The 18,977-nt window shown below is 42.6% G+C and overlaps 1 protein-coding gene across 1 annotated transcript in view; it reads left to right on the top strand.

The window, feature by feature from the left end:
- Nucleotides 1-18,977, top strand: part of SLC12A4 (solute carrier family 12 member 4) — a 450,549-nt gene that overhangs the window by 255,114 nt on the left and 176,458 nt on the right. The window lies entirely within an intron of this gene.

The raw sequence follows: 18,977 nt of genomic DNA, 5'->3' as shown, positions 1-18,977 counted from the left end.
GCACATGACATTTTTGTGATCGCTTTTTATTACGATTTTTGGGAGGCAGTATGAGCAAAAACCAGCAATTTATGAATTTATTTTGGGTGGGGCGTTTATACCGTTTTGCGTGTGGTAAAATTGATAATGCAGTTTTATTTTTCTGGTCAGTACGATTACAGCAATACCTCATTTATAGCTTTTTTTATGTTTTATACAATAGAAACTATTTTATATATAAAATAATTGTTTCTGCATCGCTTTCTTCTGAGAGCTATAACTTTTATATTTTTTTACTGATGACGCTCTATGGCGTCTCTTTTTTTTGTGGAACAAGATGATGTTTTCAGCAATATCATGTTTATTTATATTTGTCTTTTTAATTGCATGTTATTTCACTTTTTGTTCGGCGGTATGATGATAAAGCATTGGTTTTTGCCTTTTTTTTTATTTTTTACGGTCTTCACTGAAGGGGTTAACTAGTGGGACAGTTTTATAGGTTGGGTCGTTACGGATGCGGTGATACTAAATGTGTACTTTTATTGTTTTTTTATTTACATAAATTTATTGATTGGAACAATTTTTCTTTATTTAGGATTTAGTTTTTTAAAAAAATATTTTTACACAGTATAATTTTATTTATTTTTTTTACTTTTTTTTATATTGTTATTTTTATTATACATCACTGTATAAAGTCAGATCGCTGAATTGACACTGCACAACACTGTGTCAGATCAGCGATCTGACAGGCAGTGTAGGAGGCTTGCCAGCGCCTGCTCTCAGCAGGCACTGAGAAGCCACCTCCCTGCAGGACCCAGAAGGACTTGCGGCCATCTTGAAACCGGGGGCATGCAGGGAGGAGACCCTAAGAACGCAATCACATCGCGTTCTGAGGGTCTCAGGGAAGCTCGCAGGGAGCCCCCTCCCTGCTCAATGCTTCTCTATGCCACTGGAACGCTGCAATCTTGTTTGATCGCAGTGTTCGGGGGTTAAAGTGTCAGAAGCAGTCTGTGACCGCTCCTTGCACTTAGTGCCGGGTGTCAGAAAAGGTTAAAACCCTTTAAAATGATATTACAAAAACATGGACATGTCGAATCCATATGAGTCCCAAAGGACCCTGGCAGCAGAATTTAGAATCTGATAAATAGAGGTCTTATAGTTTTTCCTATGTTTCATTTAGTGACAGCAATGGGTAACTGCTACTTAAAAATTTTTTTGAATCAACTTGCTTGTTTAACCCTTTTCCGACATCTGGCGTAATAGCATGCCCATGTCAGACTCCCCCTGTTTGGTTCGGGCTGCGACGCTGAGCCGCACCTTTCTGGGCACACGACAGATGATTTATATAGCTGACATGTGCCCGCAACAGCCGCAAGTGGAATCGCAATCCACCCACTGCTGTTAAATGCCGCAGCAGACCTCTATGGTTGTCATTGCCAGATTGCTGTGACTGCCACCTCGTGGTTGGCGTTCATTGCAAGTGAGCATTTCTGCTGCACACAGGCTATCTGATCATCGCCTGTGTGGTGTAGTAGAGGTGATCAAAGTGCTGCAGCTTCTATTCTCCCGTGGAAATTATTGAAGAATGCAAAAAGTAAAATATATACAGTGGGGCAAAAAAGTATTTAGTCAGTCAGCAATAGTGCAAGTTCCACCACTTAAAAAGATGAGAGGCGTCTGTAATTTACATCATAGGTAGACCTCAACTATGGGAGACAAACTGAGGAAAAAAAAATCCAGAAAATCACATTGTCTGTTTTTTTAACATTTTATTTGCATAATATGGTGGAAAATAAGTATTTGGTCAGAAACAAAATTTAATCTCAATACTTTGTAATATATCCTTTGTTGGCAATGACAGAGGTCAAACGTTTTCTGTAAGTCTTCACAAGGTTGCCACACACTGTTGTTGGTATGTTGGCCCATTCCTCCATGCAGATCTCCTCTAGAGCAGTGATGTTTTTGGCTTTTCGCTTGGCAACACGGACTTTCAACTCCCTCCAAAGGTTTTCTATAGGGTTGAGATCTGGAGACTGGCTAGGCCACTCCAGGACCTTGAAATGCTTCTTACGAAGCCACTCCTTCGTTGCCCTGGCGATGTGCTTTGGATCATTGTCATGTTAAAAGACCCAGCCACGTTTCATCTTCAATGCCCTTGCTGATGGAAGGAGGTTTGCACTCAAAATCTCACGATACATGGCCCCATTCATTCTTTCATGTACCCGGATCAGTCGTCCTGGCCCCTTTGCAGAGAAACAGCCCCAAAGCATGATGTTTCCACCACCATGCTTTACAGTAGGTATGGTGTTTGATGGATGCAACTCAGTATTCTTTTTCCTCCAAACACGACAAGTTGTGTTTCTACCAAACAGTTCCAGTTTGGTTTCATCAGACCATAGGACATTCTCCCAAAACTCCTCTGGATCATCCAAATGCTCTCTAGCAAACTTCAGACGGGCCCAGACATGTACTGGCTTAAGCAGTGGGACACGTCTGGCACTACAGGATCTGAGTCCATGGTGGCGTAGTGTGTTACTTATGGTAGGCCTTGTTACATTGGTCCCAGCTCTCTGCAGTTCATTCACTAGGTCCCCACGCGTGGTTCTGGGATTTTTGCTCACCGTTCTTGTGATCATTCTGACCCCACGGGGTGGGATTTTGCGTGGAGCCCCAGATCGAGGGAGATTATCAGTGGTCTTGTATGTCTTCCATTTTCTAATTATTGCTCCCACTGTTGATTTCTTCACTCCAAGCTGGTTGGCTATTGCAGATTCAGTCTTTCCAGCCTGGTGCAGGGCTACAATTTTGTTTCTGGTGTCCTTTGACAGCTCTTTGGTCTTCACCATAGTGGAGTTTGGAGTCAGACTGTTTGAGGGTGTGCACAGGTGTCTTTTTATACTGATAACAAGTTTAAACAGGTGCCATTACTACAGGTAATGAGTGGAGGAAAGATGAGACTCTTAAAGAAGAAGTTACAGGTCTGTGAGAGCCTGAAATCTTGATTGTTTGTTTCTGACCAAATACTTATTTTCCACCATAATATGCAAATAAAATGTTAAAAAAACAGACAATGTGATTTTCTGGATTTTTTTTCCTCAGTTTGTCTCCCATAGTTGAGGTCTACCTATGATGTAAATTTCAGATGCCTCTCATCTTTTTAAGTGGTGGAACTTGCACTATTGCTGACTGACTAAATACTTTTTTGCCCCACTGTATATATATATATATATATATATCACCCATCTTTCGCCTCATTAAAAAAAAAATCAAATATACACATATTTGGTATCGTCGGATTCAGAATCGCCCGATCTATCAATATAAAAAGAGATTTAACCCAATCGCTAAACGGCGTAATGAGAAACAAAATTCAAAATGCCAGAATTAAGTTTTTTTTTTGTTGCCGCTACATTGCAATAAAATTCAATAACGAGCGATCAAAAGATCGTATCTACACTAAAATGGTGTCAATAAAAAGGAAACACAAAAATGTTTAATTGCACTTTTTTGCTATTTCACTTCACTTGGAATTTTTTTTCCCCTTTTCCAGTGCACAATATGTTAAAACCAATGGTGTCGTTCAAAATTAGAACTCGTCCCGCAAAAAAGCAAGCCATCACATGGCCATATTGACCGAAAAATAAAAAAAAGTTATGTCTCTGGAGAAAAAAGGATCCAGAAATGTAAATTGAAAAACTGAAATACCCCTAGTCGTTCAGAGGTTAAAAAATACCTCACCAATATTGTTAACATTTCTTAATCTCAGAAATTGGCTTGAGGAAGTCCTCTTTGTGTGTATTGTGGATGTGCTCTATTGAAGTGTAACAACTAATTTGTTGTGTAGGTTTTTTGTAAGTTCCTGTGACTATTCTTCCCTCCTGTATATTAATTTTTACGTCCAAGAATTGTAATGAGTCTCCTCCACAATTAGCCGTAAATCTCATAAACACTGCCCATACAATAAACACAGCATCCAGATAAAGGAGATGCGTATGGATGTGTTTAATGTATGGGTTAGTAACATTGTTAATATATTCACTTTTAAAAGAAGCCAGGAATAAATTCTCAAAAACGCTTGCAGCAGTTCCCATTTCTGTTCTGACTCGCTTATCTTGAAATTTAAAGTCGCTGTGAGGTAAAACCAAATTCAATGCTTCACTGACCAAATAATAATCTTTATTTTTATACAACGCTAACATATTCCGCAGCGCTTTACAGTTTTGCACACATTATCATCACTGTCCCCGATGGGGCTCACAATCTAGAATCCCTATCAGTGTGTCTTTGGAATGTGGGAGGAAACCGGAGAACCCGGAGGAAACCCACGCAAACACGGAGAGAACATACAAACTCCTTGCAGATGTTGTCCAAGGTGGGATTAGAACCCAGGACTCCAGTGCTTCAAGGCTGCTGTGCTAACCACTGCGCCACCGTGCTGCCCCTGACCAAATCAATTTAATCTATAGTTTCACATGAATTGTTTAAGATACACATAATTGCTTAAATTCCACCTTTTTGAGGAATTCTCATGTAGAGGCTTTTTATATCGACTGAAGTTGGAATCAATTCTTCCTGCCATTTAATTTCATACAGACCCTTAAAAATTCACCCAGAGTTTTTTAAAAATAATGAAGCATTTTTTAACAGTGGTCTCGAGCTAGTCAGGGTATTTTGACAACGGTGAATTCGTGAACGTAAAAATGAACATATAGGAGGGAAGAAAAGTCACAGAAACTTACAAAAAAAGTACTGACAAATTCATTGTTACACTTCCATAGCGCACATCCACAACACACAAAAATACGACTTACATACAGCCAATTTCTAATATTAATAAAAATGAACAATCATGATTAAGAATTTTTTAAACAAGCAAATGAACTCAAAAAGTATCTTTGAAGTAGAGGTTATCCATTACCGTTACTTAAAGGGAATCTGTCACCCCTCTCTGACATTTTCCGGCGCCTGTGCACTGCAGTACTTTGCTCTGCCCTCAACAGGGCAGACAAAGTACGCCTGCGCTTGAACCGCAGCAGGAAGAAAACAGGACGACATCGTATGAAGATGGGAGGCGCTGTACCCGGACTGCGACACCCATCGAACCAGGTCCGTACCGGGACCGCCAATGGGTGAGTATAATATAACCTGTTTTCCTTATCTTTCAGGATACATAGGGGGCTTATCTACAGCATTACAGAATGCTGTAGATAAGCCCCTGATGCCGGTGGCCTTAGCTTATAGGCCAATTTTGTGATGACAGATTACCTTTAATGAGGCGTTGCATAGAACTAGCAAAAAACTCAGATTAAGGCTGCCGTCACACTAGCAGTATTTGGTCAGTATTTTACATCAGTATTTTATTTATTTATTTTTTTCAACTTTTCAAAATACATGAACAAGAAAACAGGACACATGAATCTGAGACATAATGTTACAAAATGTTGAATGGGATGAATTGTACCATTACAGATGTATCAAACTGAACATACTATTCACCGGAGGTGTCCACAGCTCTGGTTTTATTTGCATAAAATTCCGGTTAGAGAAGTTAGGTTACAAAGTCCGAATCATGCATCCCAAGAAACAAAACAAACAAAAAAAAAAAGGCATACAGGTATTAGGGCAGACAAAAACAACAAGAACAGAGAACAACAAAAACAATAAGAGGGGAGGGGGGGGATAGGATGTACCGGAGGGGGTGAAGTGGTCAAATTGAACTTCCTAAATAGAAAAGCTCTCGTCCGAGGAAGACGGGTATAAGAAGACCATAAACCAGCAAGAAGTAATCGAGTAGTTTTGACCGACTGGGAAAGAGTGCTAGAGAAAATATCAAGTAAGACTAAGACAACCAGGTAAATGAGCAGTGCCCGGGTCCATCACAGTGCAATGTTAATGAACATGGGGAAATCGAGGGAGAACAAACTTGTGTAGCTAAGAAGAATAGCTAATGGAAGGCAGTGAAGTAGAATTAGATGATAGTTGCCATGGCAACCATGTCCGAAAGAATTTATCGTGTGAATGTGAATCCCAGCTGGACAACTCCTCCATCCTACAGATGTCCTGGACTTTTTTGGTCCATTCATCAATGTGAGGGGGGGGTAGTTTGTCTCCAATGTAAGGAGATCAAGTGTTTGGCTGCAGCTATCAGGAGGGGGAGAAGGTCGTGTTTCTTCGGCTTGTATGACTTCGTGGGGAGCGACAGTAGGACTTCTTGGGGTGTTAAGTTCTGTGTTATTAAGCCAATTTGGCGGAGTCGGTTAAAGATATCTTTCCAGAATTTAGTGATAATTGGGCATGACCAAAATATGTGTGATAACGAGCCCTTTGACTTCATACATCTCCAACAAAGAGGAGAGTCTGAGAGGCCCAGGTGATAGAGCGACTCGGGGGTTCTATACCATCTGGAAAGGACTTTAAAAGCATTCTCCTGTAACAGGACACATCTTGAGAACCCGTGTGAGTGTCCTAGCACTTGCTCTGTTTCCATACTGGAGAGAGATATGTTCAACTCAGACTCCAAAGAGGATATATATAAGGGTTTAAATTGGGTTTTAGGGGAGATTAAGTTATGATATAGTTTAGATATTAATTTAGGAGGCGTGGGATTGAGTTTAAGTTCCAGCCAAAGCCAGTCTGGGTTGTTTTGGATGTTTGACTTGAGTTTAGAGATAATGTGTTGTACATGGTGTACTTGTATGAAATCTCTGGGTCGTTTCCTGGCATCTCGAGGCCAACTATTTATACAGTTGATTTGGTTGGAAAGTAAATGAGAAATTGGGAGGTTCGGCAAGGAATCCCAGAGGTCAAATGCATCTATATATTTTGGCTCAATGAGCCAGGGCACGACCCTCAGAGGCATGTTATCTAAAAAGAGGCAACGTGGCCAGTTGTTTGGGATCAGCTTCCTCCTAATAGTCAGTGTGTTGCTGGTTATTCCTTCTAGGGAATTTTTGCGGGGGGACGGCAGAGGTCCAGAGGTATTTTCCAGCCTCACCTCCTAGTAATAAGAGTTCAAGGTTAGGGGTTTTTTGGTCAAGTCTAGGTTTGACCAGATATATCCATCTGGCCAAATGGATTGCCTGGTAGTAAGTCTCAAAATGAGGGAGTCCAAGGCCTCCTTTCTTTTTCGAGAGTGAGAGGATTTTGAACGGGAGTCTAGCTCTTCTGCCCCTCCAAACATACCCGTTGACTATTTTATTGATTGAGGTGAAGAAGGTCTTGGGAAGGGGTATAGGAATCATGTTCATATGATAGAATATTTTTGGTAGGATGTACGATTTGATTATGTTTATCCTCCCAATCCATGAGATATATGGTAAATCATAGGCTTTAAGGAGTGTTTGGAGATTGTCCATAAGGGGTTCAAAATTGTGTTTGCACAGAGTAGAGGGGTCTGCAGTGAGAAAGACTCCTAGGTATTTCAATTTGTCTGTGAGCCACTTGAAGGGGGTAGACTTTTTGAGATTCAGGACTACCTCATCTGGTAATGAAACATTCATGACTTCTGATTTGTGCATATTTACTTTGAAGTTGGAGATGACCCCAAACTCGTCAAGAAGTTTCGAAATAGAGGGGAATGCAGTCTTAGGGTTTGAGATCAAGATCATAAGATCGTCTGCGAAAGCAGCTGTTTTAAATTCTGTGTGTTCCACGGCTAGTCCCCTTATCGACTCCTCCTGTCTTATTCTCTGTATTAAAGTCTCCATAACTAACACAAAAAGAGTTGGGGAGAGAGGGCAGCCTTGTCTGGTCCCATTTCCAATCCCAAAAGGATCCGAAAGCAGCCTGTTGACTCTGACTCTAGCGGTTGGAGCTGAGTACAGAGTCATGATGGCATCAATAAGAGGTTGTGGGAAGTCAAACTTACGTAGAGTGCATACCATGTAGTGCCAACTGACTCTGTCAAAGGCCTTCTCGGCATCAGTTGACAAGAGAGCCAACGGGGTTCCGGAGCGTCTGGCATGTGAGATGGCTAAAAGAATTTTTAATGTGTTGTCCTTTCCTTCACGACCTCTGACAAAACCCACTTGGTCAGGGTGGATCAAGGACTCGAGAACACTGTTAATCCTAGATGCAAGGATTTTAGCCCAAAGTTTCAGGTCAGAGTTCAATAAGGATATTGGGCGATAGTTGCTGCATTGGCTACCATCTCTCCCGTCTTTGGGGATAACAGATATGTGTGCTTCTAAAGTCTGTTTGGTTGGGGGATTTCCTGCAAGAAAGGAGTTAAACAGGGAGGTCAGATGTGGGAGGAGTAGGTCCGAAAAATGTTTATTATATGACACTGGGAAGCCATCTGGGCCAGGAGTTTTATTAGTTGCCATATTTTGTAAAGTGTCGCTAATTTCTTGGCTGGTGACTTGAGATAGAAGGGCCGCATGGTCTTTGGATTGAACCTTTGGGAGGGAAAGAGGGGCTAAGAATTCCTGAATCCTGTCTGTCGCAGCCACACAGTCTTTCATGGGTTCGGGGGGTTCTAAATTATAGAGGGATTGGTAGTAGCGTCTGAACGCCTCAGCAATATCTTCGGATCTGTCGACCTTCGTGTTTGGATCTTTGTATATTTGCTTTATAAATTTGCTATCCTTCTGTCTTTTAAGAAGGTGGGAGGTCAGCTTGCTATTTTTGTTCCCGTGCATATAGAATCGATGTCTACAATGCATGAAGATCTTAGCAGATTTGATATTAAGCAAGTCCTTTAACTTGACGCGAAGGTCGACTAGTTCCCGTTGGAGATTTTGCGTGCCAGTTTTTTTATGGAGACGTTCTGTGATTGCGATTTGATGTAAAAGTGACATCATCTCTTTATCTCTGTTTTTTTGCGTGTGCTCCGATTGAAATGAGTTCTCCCCGGAGTACCGCTTTGTGAGCCTCCCATATGTTGGGTGTTAGTGAGCCATCTGTAACATTTTCTATAAAGTATCGCGAAAGCGCGTATTTTATTTTCTCTAGGTTTTGTGGGTTATCCAATAGGGATTCGTTTAGTCTTCAAGATGTTGCGGGGTGGGGTAAGGTGTCAATAGCAATGTCTATGAAAATCGGACCGTGGTCTGAGATTGTGATTGAGCCTATGCTGGCGGATTTGATTAGATTTAAGAATCGCGACTGTGTCAAAAGGAGGTCAATACGATGGTAGGATGAATGAGGAGGGGAAAAAAAAGTGAAGTCTTTAGTGGTGGGATGGATAATACGCCATGGGTCAATGAGATGTAGGGTGGATAGTTTGTTCAGGAGGTTATGCCTCTATTTTTGAGAAATGAAGGACAGACCACTTGAGGAGTCAATCTCGGGATTTAAGGTGATGTTAAAGTCCCCTCCTACAATTAGTAATCCCTCGGTGAAAAGTTGTAGTACCTCTAGTGTTTTCGATATCCACTGGACCTGGTGTTTATTCGGTGCATAGAGGTTGGCGAATGACTAGGGTATTGGCTAAATGTCCCTTAACAAAAATATATCTCCCCTCATGGTCACTCAGTATGTCATTGGGCGAGAACGGTAAACCTTTTTTTAGTGCTATACTAACACCCTTGGACGCAGAAGAGTTGCAGCTATTGAACCAAGTTGGATATGGGGAGAAGGAGGTGTTAGGTACTCTGCCACTTTTAAAGTGTGTTTCTTGGAGGAAGGCTACTTGAGTTTTTTGTTTTTTTAGGAGATTGAGAATTTGGTTTCTTTTTGCGGGCGTGTTAAGGCCTTTTACGTTAAAGGAGGCAACTGTGATGGATCCGGAGCTCACCCTACTATTCGCACTCATCATGTCCTGAAGAGAAGATTATCCCATCTCGGTACCTGGGAGAAGAGGGGAAAAACGTGAACAACAAAATATATACATTTAAATTCTCGCCCATCGCAGGGGGGTAAAAACACCAAGACATAGGCGAGGGGTAGTCCAAGTTGTGATCTGGTCTATAGCAATGAGAAAAGACAATTATAGTGATTTAAAGATAAAAACTTTAGAGAGGCAGAGGTAGTCGTCTGAAAAAACAAAACGGATTGAATAACTACTCTATTTTATCAATTAAAGGGCAGGAGGGGAATAGGGTATTCATGGTGGGTGTTTCTTAGGGTCTTGTTTCTTGACTTTAGGAGAAGTGTGTTTCTTCTTTTGCGACCATTCCAAGGGCTTCTTCATTGGAGGTAGGCTCCAGTTGGAATCGATTGGCATCCAGGAGGGTATATTTATTGGTGAAATGTCCAGAGTTTCCCAGGCCTTTTGAAGGTCCTTACGATCCGTAAGTTGACGGCTAGCGATGTTCACTGCGAGGCCAAATGGAAAAAGCCACTTGTATGTCAAGTTCTTGGCCTTCAGCGCAGCAAGGAGGGGTTTGAGGATCCGTCTTTTTGCTAAAGTGGATGGGGCTAAGTCCTGAAAGAGCTGTATTTGTGAGTTTTCATGTAGAATTTTGTCTTGTTCCCTAGCACTTGCTAGAATAGCGGCTGTGTCTACAAAGCTAAGAAGTCCGCAGATAATATCTCTGGGTGGTTCCTCAGGCTTTGGTTTAGGCCTTAGAGCACGATGGACTCTTTCAATTATAACTTTTGAGGCTCTCTCTGGTCCTAGAAGATTAGTGAAAATTTCTTTAGCTACTTTGTCCAGTGCTTCCCGGGCGAAGGATTCCGAGACCCCTCTAATCCGAATATTTTTCCTCCTGCTCCTGTTTTCTTGGTCTTCAACAGCTAGCAGTGCTGCGTTCAGATGTTGCTGCTTAAGAGCTTGTTCATTTAGGCAGGTAACAGCTTCCGCCAAGTCGACGTTTGCGGATTCGAGGGACTCGACTCTGTGGCCTAGATGCTGAAGGTCAGAGCGCATACCTGAGACTTCCTCTGAGTGGCTTCATGTTTTGGGCCATCAATTTTCTCATGAAGGCTCTAGAGATAGGGGCAATGTCTCCTGTAGTGGAATCACTGTCAGAGTCTGCCTCACTGGGGTCTGAGTCATCTATGTTTTCGGATGAGATCGCTTTTTTGAGAGATCGTCTAGTAGGGGTTTGAGAAACATCATTTTTTTTTTCAGATATGAGTCAAGAGCACCATGAGCACCTTTTTTCTGTTCGTCTGCCATGGTTTTATTTGCTGATTTTTCACGCTCTTTCTGTGATTTAACCATTTTGAGGATGCCTGTTAACGTGAAGTGCTGCGATCACAACTTGGACAATGGAGGAAAAAACCTATTTACACATTGTAATGGATTTAAAGCATATGTTCAGGGTGGACACTAGATGTCGCTCTAAGATCAGAAAAGAAAAAAAATGCCTTGTTGAGACTGTAGAAAAGGAACTATTTCAACCTGATATGTAACCTCTCTCTCAGGCGGGACTAGGTTATTGCTCAAAAATCCAGTTATTGCTCTGAAATATCAGGAGTTAAGCAGATGGATATCAGGCAGCAGCATATAACGTTAGCTTCTGTGTTTCAGATATAAAGCGATCTCAATAGGATGTATAGCTTCTCATTATCACAACACATCGGTAGTACATCATATAGTGCCCATATATAGTAATAGTATAGTCTTCCAGTAAGGTAATCCACTGGGTATGGGACAGCAGGAGACGGTGCGTAATGGTGTGCTATAGTTGTAGTTAGGGAGCGAACTTAGCAAGGTGCAGGTTCTCACATTGACGTGCAGAGAACACCAGAAAGCGCCTATGGGAGACTATAGCTCTCTCCCGTGGAGACAGAAGGTGTCCGGGATAGCCACAGGGCTACCAGAGTCGCGGGGCGCCGCCGCAGAGGGTGAGACCCCCCAGCACTGCTGTCAATTGTGGCGCTTCTGTTAACAGGGGTAGATCTATTGTTTGGGGCAAAGGACGGCCACCGTGGAGCCCGCTATGTCGGCCGCCCCCTCCCCAGTTCTCATCCCTCCAGTACCGGGTCCGCAGCCGTACAGTCCCCTCACCTGTGAGAGAGATGTCGGCAGCGCCCGGTCGGTCCAAGCAGCGGAGCAGGTGGCTCCGGGATAGCCGGCGCCCCCCAGGCGGTAGCACCGCTCTTCCAACGCCGACAGGTCCAAGCAGCAGCAGCGTCTCTAGTGGGACCGAGGCGGCAGCAGGACAAACAGCCAGAGCGGTCTTCGGCGGTTCAGGGAGCTCTGGAGCCGCCGGCTAGCACGAGCGGTGTGTAGCACCGCAAGTCTTTTAGTCCTCCGCCGCCCGTCTGTCGCGGCCGGCAGGCGGAAACACCCGACCTCGCTCCTATCAGGCGCCGGGATGGCTTACGTGGGCTGAGGCGCTGTGCCGAGAGACAGGGGGACTCACCGCTGAACGCTGAATGGCGAGCCTCCCGTCCTCTGTCTCCGCCGGCGATGTCCTCAGCGAAGCGGTTGCAGGTGCCGAGGGTTCCTCCTCTCCTAGTGCCGCGACCGCGGCCGATCGAGCAGGGTTGTGGTCCGGAGCAGGGAGGGGTAACAGCCCCTGATCTTCACCACCGCTCCCTGCCGGGACCAGGGAGCCAGTAGGCAGGAAGCTCCTGTATTCCTCTACTCCAGGCTGTGTCCTCTCACACCGCCGGCGTTGTAAAGTCCAATATGGTGTTTTTCCCGCCTCTCCTCAGGCAAGGAAGGTCTTGTCTCTCAGGGCTCTTTATAACTCCGCTATGGAGTCAGGTCTAGCGTTTATTCAAAGCCTGAGATAAAGGCTGATGAGAGCTGGTATATATGTTATAATTTAGCTTCAGAAAATTGCGTTTTAGCCGCTTTTAGTGGGGTAATGTGAGAGAGCACAGGGATGGTGCGACTTCACGTGCCAGAAGCTAGGCCACGCCCCTACATCAGTATTTTAAAGCCAAAAACAGCAGTGGGTGATAAATTCAGAAGTGATGCATATGTTTCTGTTATACTTTTCTTCTATTTGTTCCACTCCTGGTTTTGGCTTACAAATACTGATGTAAAATACTGACCAAATACTGCTAGTTTGACGGCAGCCTAAGGCTGTGTGCACACGTTCAGGATTTTTTGTACTTTTTCACTTTTTTTCGCTATAAAAAAGTGATAAAAACGCATACATATGCATCCCATCATTTATAATGCATTTCGCAATTTTTGTGCACATGTTGCGTTTTTTTCCGCGAAAAAAACGCATTGCGGTAAAAAACGCAGCATGTTCATTAATTTTGCTATCAATATCAACCAAACCAAAAGAACATGTATGACACCTGGTATCATACTGATTGTAATTGGGCCAGAATGAAAGAGGACACTCTACTGAACCTTCAACCTATAAGAGCCATAGAGTACAGAAGTCCCAATATATAAAAAGTAACAATTTTTATTCCACAAGAATAATGTAACAATAATAAACGTTAAATAACAGAAAAGGCATTGGACAAGTGGGGCACGGTGTCAAAAAGAAACCATTGTACGGTTCCACACATTAAAAGATCAAAATAACATTTCTAATATAAAGCATACATGTAAAGCTGTAGACATTGGTCTCCTTGTACAAGCCAAGGGACCGAGGTAATAAATATGCTAATAGAATGTGCATATAGCAAAGTAGTATTCACCCAATCAGTTAATTATATAAACAGATAGAAAACTGTTTTGGAATTAGTCTCACAAATCTGTTGCACAGTAAAATCAGTTCAATATACATGTAAATGCACAAGAGATAATCTCACCCATAATAGCCTGTGTGTGGTCACGTCTCACAATGGACGACAGCCCCAACGCGCGTTTCACGTGTGCTTCCTCAGGGAGCCGTGACTCCATGTGTGCTCAGTCGATAATATATAGGAGCAGATTAATCAGTTCAATTGCCGCCAGATTTAACATTATGGAGTAGGCAGGGGAATTGGCGCATGCGCGGTGCGAATTACCGCCACAGTGACGCTGCTTCCGGCATTCATACTGACGCTTCGGGTAGGGGAAATCCCCAGATGATGTCATTTGCTGCAGGCATCAAAATCGAGCGCCGTCGGCAGCGCCAACAAACGTATGGAATAGACGGTGGGTCAACCACAGAAACGGCCCCCAAAAAACAAACAGAGTAAACCATGAAGTACAATAATGAATCAGATATTAAATATAACAATGTTACCAAAGGTACAAAATAATTCACCTATACAGACAAGGGCACCTAAAGTGCAATAATGATGATATAGGAAAGTATGTAAAAAAAACTAATCAAAAATCAAGTGATGAAATAGATATACATATGAAAATACATAAATGGATATATCTAACATGCAAATGTGTCCATATTTGCACAGAGAAGGTGAAAAGTAATCAATAACAATATCTAACAATAACCACCAGTAAAAATGGGTATACAAAACTGTGTTAGTATAAGTATAAGGCATAGTTAAGGGGTGCACCCGGGGAGCCCACCACACCCGACACAAGTTTCGCACTGAAATGCTTCGTCCAGTGCGAAACGCGTGTTATGTGTGGTGGGCTCCCCGGGTGCGCCCCTTTGGTAACTATGCCTTACTTATACTAGCATTTTTGTATACTTATTTTTACTGGTGGTGGTTGTTGTTCGATATTATTGAATTACTTTTCGCCTTCTCTGTGCAAATATGGACACATTTGCATATTAGATATATCTGTATTTATGTATTTTCATTTGTGTATCTATTTCATCACTTGATTTTTGACTAGTTATTTACATATTATCCTATATCATCATTATTGCACTTTAGGTGTCCTTATCTGTATTCGGAAGGTGAATTATTTTGTACCTTTGGTAACATTGTTATATTCAATATCTGATTCATTATTGTACTTCATGGTATACTCTGTTTGTTTTTGGGGGCAGTTTCCGTGGGTGTCCCACCATCTATTCTCCTGTACTTGTGGTATCTGCCTTGTTTTTAATGGTTATATGTAGTTCAATAAAGATATATATATTTTTTACAATCTGGCCTTGTGTGAAGGGTTGTTTTTCGGTTTCCATCGCTAAGGGGTTAAATGTTTATACCCTCTTAATGACCGCAATACACATTAAAATGGCAGCCTTTAAAGTGGCCTTATTCCCTCATAGCTGTTTTAAAATGGTGATCAGGAATAAACCTAAAAAGCCCTCCCATGGTTCAAAATTCTCTGTGGTTTCAGCTACGGGGGTAGTTGAAAGCCTGGAGAACTCCCAAGATATGTTTTTCTGGTCCCCGATCACTTGATTGCCATTATTGATTGAATAACGCCAATCACATAAAAGTGTGCCCACTAGTAAAAACACTTCTCTCTTCTGACATCATGATATAAATGTCAGAGGAGTGAGAAATGAGGTCCCAAAGCCCATCTCTGGTACTTCCGCCATCCCCCCAGTCTCTGGGCGCCCCCTGAGGAAGCAGCAACACATACACGCGAAACGCGCGTTGGGGTCTACATCCAGCAGCCAGACGGGACACTTTGCGACCTATGGGTAATTAACCCTTTATTTGCTTACTACCTTTCACACGGTGCGGTCCGGTTATGTTTGATGTGTGGCAGCTATAAGGGCATTTTTAGTGCTATTGTGCACAGGTAACGCCCATTCTGTTTGCTATGCATCCGGGCTATTAGCACCTATGTGTATACATCTAGAACTGTGAATGCATTGTGATTTACTTTTTCCTGTGTCCCGATCTGTTGCATCTGGATTATTGTATCCATGGATGCAGTCACATTTTTTTTATTTGATTTCAACTTTATATGATATGTATGATTTTCATTGAAAATCTAATAAATGTGTTTTGCTAGTAACATTTTGGCAATTATTTGACTTGTGTATCTCCGGTGTAGCACTAATGATTACATTTAATATGAAGACCTAATGTTATCAAATTCTGTGTAGTACCTTTGGGTTAAAATTCCTCTATATTCTCCTGGATAAAATCCTTGAGGGGTATAGTATGAAAAATGGGATCACTTGTGGGGGGATTCTACTCTTTAGGCACATCAAGGGTTATCCAAATGCGAGGTAGCATCTGTTATTTAAAGTCATTTTTGCATTGAAAAAGTCAAATGGTGCTACTTCACTTCTGAGACCTGCCGTGTGCCCACCTGTAGTTTACCCCCACATATGGGGGTATCAGCATACTGTGCAGAAATTGCACAACTAACTTTAGAGTCCAATGTCACTGGTAACCCTTGTGAAAGTAAAAAAAATTGAGAGCTAAAGCAAAATTTGTGAGAGCAGTAAAATCTTAATTTTTTCCTTACATATTCCATTAATTCCTGTAAAGAACCTCAAGGGTTAATAAACTTCTTGAATGTGGTTTTGAGAACCCTGATGTGTGCAGTTTTTAGAATAGTGTCACTTTTGGGTATTTTCTGTCATAGACCCCTCAGTCACTTCAAATGTGTTGTGATATCCCTAAAAAGAAAGTGGTTATGTAAATTTTGTTGAAAAATTGAGAAATTGCTGATCAAATTTGAACCCTTATAACTTCCTAACTAAAAAAAAAATGTTTAAAAATTGTGCTGATATAAAATAAATTTGGGAAATGTTATTTATCAACAATTTTGTGACAAATCTATCTGATTTAAGGGCATAAAAATTAAAAGTTTGAAAATTGCTAAATTTTCACATTTTGTCAAATTTTAATTATTTTAATAAATAAACGCAAGTCATATCAATGATAATTTACTACTAACATGAAGTACAATATGTCCCGAAAAAACAATCTCAGAATCAATGGGATCCGTTGAAGTGTTCGAGTTACCACTTAGTGACACTGGTCAGGTGTAAAAAATTTGGCCTGGTCATTAAGGTCAAAATGAGCTTCGTCTCTAAGAGGTTAAATTACATAATGTTTTGCGTGCACGAATAGATGTATTGACACATACCATGTATCTATCTTTCTACAAAAGAAAGTAGTTTCACGTCATTGTAAGCTGGACTGTCATGATTCCAATGGCAGGGAATCACAAAAGGACAAGCACCAACGAGCTCTAGGGTGATGGAACCTGAGCTGACCGCGACCCTAAACCTGAACACACAATTAACAATAGCCGGGGAACGTGCCTACGTTGATCCTAGACGTCTCGCACCAGCCGAAGATCTAACTTCCCCTATTAGAAGAAACACAGACCTCTCTTGCCTCCAGAGAAATACCCCACAGAAATAGCAGCCCCCCACATATAATGACGGTGAAATGAGAGGAAGGCACACACACAGTATGAAAACAGATTCAGCAAAATGAGGCCCGCTAAAACTAGATAGCAGAGGATACAAAAGTAAACTGCGCGGTCAGCAAAAAACCCTTCAAAAAACCATCCTGCAATTACTTGAACTCATGTTCCAACTCATGGAACATGAGGAGCAATTACAGCCCACTAGAGAAACCAGCAGCAAAGAAACAATTATATGCAAGCTGGACAAGACAAAAATAAAGCAAAACGTGGAACAAGAAAATCAAAACCTTAGCTTGTCCTGAAGATTACTGAAGCCAGAAGCTGAGGTAACAAAACACTCTGAAAACCTTGATAGCCGGCGGGGAAATGACAAGAAAGCCCGGTTAAATAGGAAACTCCCAAATCCTAATAGAACAGGTGGACACCAGAGACAGCAGAACACAAATCACCCAGTACCATCAGTAACCACCAGAGGGAGCCCAAAAACAGAACTCACAACAGTACCCCCCCCTTGAGGAGGGGTCACCGAACCCTCACGAGAACCACCAGGGTGACCAGGATGAGCCCTATGAAAAGCGCGGACCAAATCATCAGCATGAACATCAGAGGCAACCACCCAAGAATTATCCTCCTGACCATAACCCTTCCACTTGACCAAATATTGGAGTTTCCGTCTGGAAACACGAGAATCCAAGATCTTCTCTACAACATACTCCAATTCTCCCTCCACCAGCACCGGAGCAGGAGGCTCAAGCGAAGGAACAACAGGTACCTCATACCTCCGCAACAACGACCGATGGAACACATTATGAATAGCAAACGATGCCGGGATATCCAAACGAAACGACACAGGGTTAAGAATTTCCAAGATCCTATAAGGACCGATGAACCGAGGCTTGAACTTAGGGGAAGAGACCTTCATAGGAACAAAACGAGAAGACAACCACACCAAGTCCCCAACACGAAGTCGAGGACCCACGCGGCGACGGCGATTAGCAAACTGCTGAGCCTTCTCCTGGGACAACTTCAAATTGTCCACCACATGACTCCAAATCCGATGCAACCCATCCACCACCATGTCCACTCCAGGACAATCAGAAGGCTCCACCTGACCAGAGGAAAAACGAGGATGAAACCCCGAATTACAAAAGAAAGGAGAAACCAAGGTAGCAGAACTAGCCCGATTATTAAGGGCAAACTCGGCCAGTGGCAAAAAGGTAACCCAGTCATCCTGATCAGCAGAAACAAAACACCTCAAATAAGTTTCCAAGGTCTGATTAGTTCGCTCCGTCTGGCCATTCGTCTGAGGATGGAATGCAGACGAAAAGGACAAATCAATGCCCATCTTAGCACAGAACGTCCGCCAAAATCTAGACACAAACTGGGATCCCCTGTCAGAAACGATGTTCTCCGGAATCCCATGCAAACGAACCACATTCTGGAAAAACAGAGGGACCAACTCAGAGGAGGAAGGCAACTTAGGCAAGGGTACAAGATGAACCATTTTAGAAAAGCAGTCACACACAACCCAGATGACAGACATTTTTTGAGAGACAGGGAGATCCGAAATAAAGTCCATGGAAATGTGCGTCCAAGGCCTCTTCGGGATAGGCAAAGGTGACAACAATCCACTGGCTCGAGAACAGCAAGGCTTAGCCCGAGCACAAACCTCACAAGACTGCACAAAAGAACGCACATCCCTCGACAAGGAAGGCCACCAAAAAGACCTGGCCACCAAGTCTCTAGTACCAAAAATTCCAGGATGACCTGCCAACGCAGAAGAATGGACCTCGGAGATGACTCTACTGGTCCAACTATCCGGAACAAACAGTCTCTCAGGCGGACAACGATCAGGTTTACCCGCCTGAAACTCCTGCAAAGCACGTCGCAAGTCTGGGAAGACGGCCGACAAAATCACCCCATCCCTAAGGATACCAGTGGGCTC

The sequence above is a fragment of the Ranitomeya imitator genome, chromosome 9 (assembly GCF_032444005.1).
Source record: "Ranitomeya imitator isolate aRanImi1 chromosome 9, aRanImi1.pri, whole genome shotgun sequence".
NCBI classification, from domain to species: Eukaryota; Metazoa; Chordata; class Amphibia; order Anura; family Dendrobatidae; genus Ranitomeya; species Ranitomeya imitator.
Note: the sequence above shows the minus strand (reverse complement) of the source record. Positions and strands in the feature narration are given on the sequence as shown.